The sequence below is a fragment of the Myotis davidii genome, unplaced genomic scaffold (assembly GCF_000327345.1).
Source record: "Myotis davidii unplaced genomic scaffold, ASM32734v1 scaffold32, whole genome shotgun sequence".
Taxonomy (NCBI): domain Eukaryota; kingdom Metazoa; phylum Chordata; class Mammalia; order Chiroptera; family Vespertilionidae; genus Myotis; species Myotis davidii.
Window position 1 is genome coordinate 3,151,958 of NW_006286587.1, and position 8,290 is coordinate 3,160,247.

An 8,290-nucleotide genomic window follows, 5' to 3' on the forward strand; every position below is an offset into this window, starting at 1 on the left:
AGTTCTTGTAGATCTCATTAAGTTTATCGGCGGCTTCTAGACAGTTCTTGAGAGCCCTGAAAAGTGTGGTTCTGAACTCTATATCTTCCATTGACAATTTTGTCCTGTTTCTTTGTCTCCACATTTTTTATTATTTCTTGGTGCACCCCCTAGTGGTCTTTGTGCGCAGTCTTATTGTAGTTAAGCCTTGATTGTTGTAGTTAATACTGGGGGGATTTGACCTCCAGGCCAATTGGCTGTGAGAGTTAGCTGTGTCTGCAGTCGTGTGTTTTAGAAACAGGAGCAATCAGGGTGTTGCAATGGTTAGTTTCATTTTTATTTTATTTACTTATTTATTTTAAATATGTTTTTATTGATTTTTAGAGAAAGAAGAAGGGGTTGAGAGAGAGAGAAACATTAATATACACCCTCCTTATGTGCACCCCAGGTATGTGCCCTGACCAGGAATCCAACCAGTGACCTTTCAGTGCATGGGGCGATGCTCAACCAACTGAGTCACACCGGCCAGGGATAGTTAGTTTCTTTCTTTCTTTTTTTAAAAAAATATATTGTTATTTATTTTAGAGAGGAAGGGAGAGAGAGAGAACCATCAATGATGAGAGAGAATCATTGATCAGCTGCCTCCTGCACACCTCCTACTGGGGATGTGACTGCAACCAAGGTACATGCCCTTGAACGGAATCGAACCTGGGACAGAGCTAACGCTCTGTTCACTGAGCCATACTGGCTAGGGCAGTGGTCGGCAAACTGTGGCTTGGCAAACTGTGGCTCGCAAGTCACATGCAGCTCTTTGGCCCCTTGAATGTGGCTCTTCCACAAAATACTGACTTCTGTTCATGGGCCATGAAGTTTCAATCGCACTGTACGTGCGCACCCGCACATGGTATTTTGTGGAAGAGCCACACTCAAGGGGCCAAAGAGCCGCATGTGGCTCGAGAGCCGCGGTTTGCCGACCACAGGGGTAGGGCAATGATTGATTTTTACATATTTTAAAATATGTTTTTTTAAAAGAAGAATAAGTGACAAAGACTGGATGTGGCCCACAAAGCTTAAAAAAATTTACTACCTGATCTTTTACAGAAATAAAGTTGCCACGCCAGCGCTGAGGAATCCAGGCACCTGCTATAAGGACATGCATATAGCCCTGTGGAGAGGCCAATATGGAGAGGAACTGAGGCCTCCCACCCACAGCCAACACAAACTTGCTAGCCATGAGTGTGTCACTTTGAAAGTAGTCTCCCAACTCCCACCCAAGTTGCCAGAGGATTGCAGCCTCAGCCAATATTAGCCTGTCTCCTCATGAAAGACACTGAGCCAGGACCATCCATCTAGCCAAGCCACTGCCCAATAACTGACCCACAAAAACTACAAAAGATAACAACTGACCCACAGATACAAAAAGATTATTGTTGTTTTAATAATTCTTCGAAGCAGTAGAATATCCTATATAATAAAAGGGTAATATGCAAATAGACTGAATGGCAGAACAACCAATCAAAGCATAATATGCTAATGATATGCTAAGGCTGCTTAACCACTCGCTATGACTTGCACTGACCACCAGGGTTAGCTTGCTGCTGGGGTCTGGCCAATTGGGACTGAGCAAGATGGGCCAGACACATCCTCCTTCAATCCCTCCCTGACCAGATTGTGCACCAGTGGGGTCTCTCAGCCTGGCCTGAGCCCTCTCACAATCTGGGACCTCCCAAGGGATGTCGGAGAGCTGGTTTCAGCCCCATCTTGCAGGCCACTCCCCTTGGGAGGGTGCCAGAATAGGGCTCATGGCTGGTGAGTGCTGCTGTGGCAGTGCGAGCCCCTCAGATCAGGACTGATTGGACATGAGCCCACAGCAGACACAGTGGGGCCAGGATGAGAGGAAGTGGCAGGCAGGAGCTGCAGGTGGCCTTGGACTGCAGGTTTTGGCCTGACTCCTACAGGCCACCCATGCATGAATTCGTGCACCGGGCCTCTGGTAAGTATATAAAACTCTTCATTACCACATTGTACCTGCTGATTTCTAAGCTTTGTAGTAGTTCCCAGGAGATTTGAGGCATCACATTCCAATAAATTGGTAATAACCAAATTATTTTTTTAGTATTCAGACGCATTATCAGTGTCTGTAGCTAGAGTCTTCAAGTTGCATTTGTTTGCTGGTGACATGGAATACTTTCATTAAATCTAACATTCACATCCTAAATTTGTGAGAGAAGTGATTTTATAATTGCTGGCCACCAATCCATCACTTATTCCATCAAGCAGGGTTTTTTAAGTAGTCCTGGAAGGCATTTATTGTTCCCTTTTTACAGATGAAAAAAAAATAAGGCTCACAGAGGTTAAAAGGCTACTGTCATAAAATTGATTAGTAAGAGAGCTGGGATTAAAGCTCACTCTCCTAACTCCATATTCAAGCTGTTTGTTAATCCATCATTGAGTACAGACAATCCAGGATGGTTTTGGATGTTTTTCCCTAATATTGAGGGATGTCCATCAAACCATTTTTTTTTTTAGCATCTTCACCATTTGCCTACCATTGTGCAAGTGTTGATTTCAGATACTAAGGTCCAAGTTTATGTTCAATATAAACACTCTGTATGAAAATATAATTAATCTAACCAAAAGTAACCTCACAAGATGATCTGATCATAAATTCCTAACTGGGCAAGTCAGGGTGGATAGTCATGCTCAGGCCTGTGAAAGGATTGTCTTCAGTTTATTTTATTTTTTACATATATTTTATTGATTTGTTTACAGAGAGGAAGGGAGAGGGATAGCGAGAAACATCGATGAGAGAGAAACATCGATCAGCTGCCTCCTGCACACCTCCCACTGGGGATGTGCCCTCAACCAAGGTACATGCCCTTGACTGGAATCGAACCTGGGGCCCTTCAGTCCACAGGCGGACTCTATCCGCTGAGCCAAACCGGTTAGGGAGGATTGTCTTCAGTTTAAGGAAGCCCTGTCCATTGTTTCTATGCATCTAAGTTAACACACCTTTGAAATGCCTCTTTCAGTCTGCAGGCTGAGGCTCTATCCACTGAGCCAAATCGGTTAGGGCTGAAATGCCTCTTTCAGATCCATCCGAAGGGTAACCACCCTTGAGAGAGCACATAATCTTGTTAATTGTCCTGTAATCCAATCCCTGCCATGCTTGGGTGAGGATTAAAAAAAAAACTGTTAAACTATTTTCATTCTTTGTTCACTTCTCTCTACTTTAGTTTTTTAATGCAAACATTCACATTTTTAAAATTTTTAAATAGTTTTTCTGTTCTCTGTAGTGTCCACCAAGCGCATTTTATTAATAAACCTTCTCTAGAAATTGCCCAAACTAGCCATGCGCCTTGGAAAGCTTGGGCGAATGCCCTTAGCCAAGATGGCCACAGCTACCTTCCATTGCCCTTGCTTGCCCTCAGCAAAGATGGCTCCAGCGACTTCCTTTTAAACTCACTTTTCCCTTAACAAACATGGCTCTTCCGCTTCCGGATTCCAGCTTGCCGCCGCTGCCTGATGGTGAGTGTAATTGACGAATATTTTGGGCGGGTGTCTGAGTTGATTCAGGAGTGCCTTGGGACTGGGGGTAAAGAGGGGAGGGGGTGTCCCACAATGCGTTAGATCATTATCTCACAATTGGGAAGTTATGGCCGCTTCCCCTGGCACACTTCCAATTTCCTGCCATGCACCCCTCCTCCACCCCAGGATGCGGCCTCTGCAGCTTCAGCAGCCTTAGCTTTGGCGATCCCCGGAGTCTGCAGGCAGTGTGTCTGCATGAGCTTAGGTTTTTCTTCTTTAAAAAACAAAAAAACACCAGCTTTGTTGAGCTATAATTCACATAAAATAAAATTCACGTTTTTAAAGGTTTGGTGACATGTGACTATAGAAAAGTTTTGTGAGTTTATTTGAGCCTGTTGTCCTTTTTTTTTAAACCACTAGCTTTTTAAAATTAATGTTTTCAAAATTTGTCCTTGTAGCATGTGTCAGAACCTCATTCCTTTATTGCTGAAAAATATTCCAAGTATGCATATACCAAATTTTATTTATCCATTCATCAGTTGATAGACATTTGGATTGTTTTCACTTTCTGTCTATTATGAATAAAACTGCAATTAATATTTGTGAAGGTTTGTGTGAACATATGTTTTTATTTCTTGAGCATGTACCTACAAGTGAAATTGCCTGGATAAAGTGTATCTATTTATCCTTTGAGACACTGCCAAACTGTTTTCCAAAGTGCCTGCAGCATTTTACATTTTTTTTTTAAGTGACTATCCAGTTATCTCAGTGTTGAAATGTTGAAAGGCAGTCTTTTCCCTGTAGAACTGTCTTGGCACCCTGTGGAAAATCGTTGATGAATAGACATATTTCTATAGAAGACATACAGATGGCTACAGACACATGAAAAGATGCCCAACATCACTAATCATCAGGGAAATGCAAATCAAAACACAATCAGATATCAGCTCAGACCTGTTAGAGTAGCTATTATCAAAAAGACAATAGCCCTGACTGGTTTGGCTCAGTGGATAGAGTGTTGGCCTGAGGACTGAAGGGTCCCAGGGTTGGTTCCAGTCAAGGGCATGTACCTTGGTTGCGGGCACATTCCCAGTAGGGGGTGTGCAGGAGGCAGCTGATCAATGTTTCTCTCTTATTGATGTTTCTAGCTCTCTATCCCTCTCTCTTCCTCTCTGTAAAAAATCAATAAAATATATAAAAATAAAAAAAAGATAATAAATACCAAGTGTTGGTGAGGATGTGGAGAAAAGGGAGCTCTCATGCACTGTTGGTGGGAATGTAAAGTGGTGTGGCCACTATGGAAAACAGTATGGAGGTTCCTCAAAAAATGAACGATTCAGCCCTAGCTGTTATGGCCCAGTGGATAGAATGTTGGCCTCTGGGCCAAAGGGTCCCAGATTCCATTCCTGTCAAGGACACATAGTTGCAGGCTCCTCCCCTGGCCTGGGCCCTGGTCAGAGCTCATGCAGGAGACAACCAGTCGATGTATTTCTCTCTTCGATGTTTCTCTCTGTCTTTCCCTCTCTTCCACTCTAAAAGATCAATGGAAAAATATCCTCGGGTGAGGATTAACAAAAAACAAAACAAAACAAACAACAACAGAAAATGAACAATTTAGCAATTCCACTTCTGGGAATTTATCCAAAGAAAACAAAAACACTAATTAAAATGACATACCCTATGTTTATTGAAACATTATTTACAATTGTCAAGATACAAAAGCAACCTGTGTTCATCAATAGATAAATGGATAAAGAACATGTGGTATCCTATATAATAAAAGGCTAATATGCAAATCAACAGAACAACTGGTTGCTATGATGCGCACTGACCACCAGAGGGCAGATGCTCAACACAGGAGCTGCCCCCTGGTGGTCAGTTCACTCCCACAGGGGGAGCGCCGCTCTGCCAGAAGCCCTGAGCTGGGCTCATGGCTGGCAAGTGCAGCAGTGGTGGCAGGAGCCTCTCCTGCCTCTGTGAAAAAAGAAAAAAGAATGAAATCTTGCCATTTTTGACAACATGGATGAATCTAGAGGGTATTATACTAAATGAAATAAATCAGAAAAAAATACCATATTATTTCACTTATATATGGAATCTAAAATAAAAAAGCAAAACAAGACAGAAATAGACTCATAGATACAGAGATGGACTATTACTCAGCCATAAAAAGAATTAAATCTTGGCCCAGCCAGCAGGCTCAGTGGTTGAGTATTGACCTATGAACCAGGAGGTCACGGTTTAATTCCTGGGCCGGGCACATGCCTGGGTAGTGGCTCGATCCCCAGTGTGGGGATTGCAGGAGGCAGCGGATCAATGATTCTCATCATTGATGTTTCTATCTCTCTCTCCCTCTCCCTTCTTCTCTGAAACAATAAAAATATATTAAAAAAGAAAAAAGAATGAAATCTTGCCATTTTTGACAACATGGATGAATCTAGAGGGTATTATACTAAATGAAATAAATCAGAAAAAAATACCATATTATTTCACTTATATATGGAATCTAAAATAAAAAAGCAAAACAAGACAGAAATAGACTCATAGATACAGAGAACAAACTGATGACTGCCAAAGGTGAGGGGGCGTGGGAGGATTGGAAAAATATGTGAAGCGCATTAATAGATACAAACTTTCAGTTATAAAATAAATAAGTCACCAGGATATAAGGTAAAGCACAGGGAATATAGTCAATAATATTGTAATTACTTTGTATGGTAATAGATGGTTATAAGACTTATTGTGGTGACAATTTCATAAGATATATAAATATTGAATCACTATGTTGTACACCTGAAGCACATATAATATTGTATATCACCTATACTTCAATTTTAAAAAAAAGAAAATCAATTGACCATAAATCTAAGATTTTACAACTGGACTCTCAATTCTATTCCATTGATCTATATGTTCAATCTTTTGCCAGTACTATACAATTTTGATTATTGTAGCTTTTCAGTAAGTTTTGAAATTTAAAAATATGAGTCTTCCAATTTTGTTCTTCTTTTTCATAATTGTTTCGGCCATTCTGGGTATTGCATTTCCATATGTATTTTTGAAAATTTTGTCAAATGTGTACAAAAAAGAAAGGCAACTGAGATTTTGATAAGAATTGCATTGATCTATAGATCAATTTGGGCAACAAAATATTAAGTCTATGAACATAGGATGTCTTTCTATTCATTTAGATCTTCAGTCTCTTTCAACATTTATTTTGTAGTTTTCCATGTATATGCCTTACACATTTTTATTAAATATATTCCTAAATATGTTATTTTTTGATGCTATTGTAAATGGAATTGTGTTCTTTTAATTTCAATTTAATTATTTCTTGCTAATGTATATAAATATATGAGTTCCACCTGGCCAGTGCTGCTCAGTGGTTGAGCATCAACCTATGAACCAGGAGGTCACAGCTTGATTCCCACTCAGGGCACATGCCTGGGTCGTGGGCTTGATCCCCAGTAGGGGGCGTGCAGGAGGCAGCCGATCAAGTATTCTCTCTCATTGATATTTCTATCTCTTCCCCTCTCCCTTCCTCTCTGAAATCAATAAAGATATTTTTAAAAGTAAATAAATAAATAAGTTCTGCATCTCAACCTCTGTCTTCAATTGGACTTTCTTGAGGCTTAACCCCAGGTTCTCTCCTCTTCTTTACTTGTGTGTGTGTGTGTGTGTGTGTGTGTGTGTGTGTACATATTTTTAGAACCTTTTGAGAGTATGTTGTAGACATCATGTCCCCTTACCAATATATGAGGGGCATTTCTAAAGAATAAGGTCATTCCCTTATACACCAGGTTTTATTGAAAACGGGAGGGAGCAATTTGGGCATGTTGAAAAGTCTAAGTGACAGTCCAGTGGAACAGAAGTGGGAGAAGGGATTGTTGTCCCTGAAGGTTATGGACAGATCCAAAAAGTGGCATCTAAGGCCCAGGCTGGCCCCTTGTCATTCAGGCTCTTTTAAGAAAGGAAAGTATGCAATTCTGGAGCAGGAAGTTGAACCACATATCAAAAATTTGGGGGCAGCCAGGCCAGAGTGGCTCAGTTGGTTGAGTGTCTTCCTATGCACTGAAGGGTTTCCAGGTTGATTCCCGGTCAGGGCGCGTACTTGGGTTGTGGGTTTGGTCCCTGGCCGGGGCATGTGCAAAGGCATCTCTCCCTTCCTCTCTCTAAGCACGTCCTTGGGTGAAGATTTAAAAAGTTTTGGGACCGGAGAAACTAAGATGGCGGCAGAGATAAACACCGGGAAGTTAATGCCGCTCACAACAATTGATTAATACCTCAGAGAAACAACACGGACTTCATCCAGAACCACAGGAAGCCTGGCTGACTGTAAACTCTACAACTAGAAGGAAGGAAAGGCACACTGAGACCCGCAGAAGCTGCAGGAGAGAAGCGCAGAGGTACGGGGCTCTCGCGGGGCTCGCGCGCGGAAAGGGGCCGGCACCTGAGGACGCGGCTGTCCTTTTGAATCCGGAGGGAGTCACAAGCCCCCGACGGCTCTGAACTCCGGTTCCGGGAAGTCTCTGGGGACCCGGGACTCAAGCGGGGAGAAACTGGACGGTCTGGCAGCAGGCGATCTTGGGGGCTGCTTTCCCTCAGAGGTGCTTGCAGCCCTCACCAGGACACTGAGACGCGCGTATCCTTAGGGCAGGTCTGCGGCTCCGCCATAGTCGCTTGCTCCACCGGCGGATTCCCTGAGACCCCGCCCACCCAGGCTGCCGCAGAGGCCTTTGCATATGAATGTCCCGGCCATTTGCAACCTGTAATTACCTCACTC

At 42.5% G+C, this 8,290-nt stretch overlaps 1 protein-coding gene across 3 annotated transcripts in view; it reads left to right on the top strand.

The window, feature by feature from the left end:
• Positions 1–3,476: 3,476 nt before the first annotated feature.
• Positions 3,477–8,290, top strand: part of LOC102772273 (chromosome unknown open reading frame, human C20orf196) — a 70,480-nt gene continuing 65,666 nt past the window's right edge. For all 3 annotated transcript variants that reach the window (XR_435364.2, XM_006758067.2, XM_015560265.1), the window contains exon 1: positions 3,477–3,507. The gene's annotated coding sequence lies outside the window, so the exon portion shown is untranslated. The remainder of the gene's footprint in view (positions 3,508–8,290) is intronic.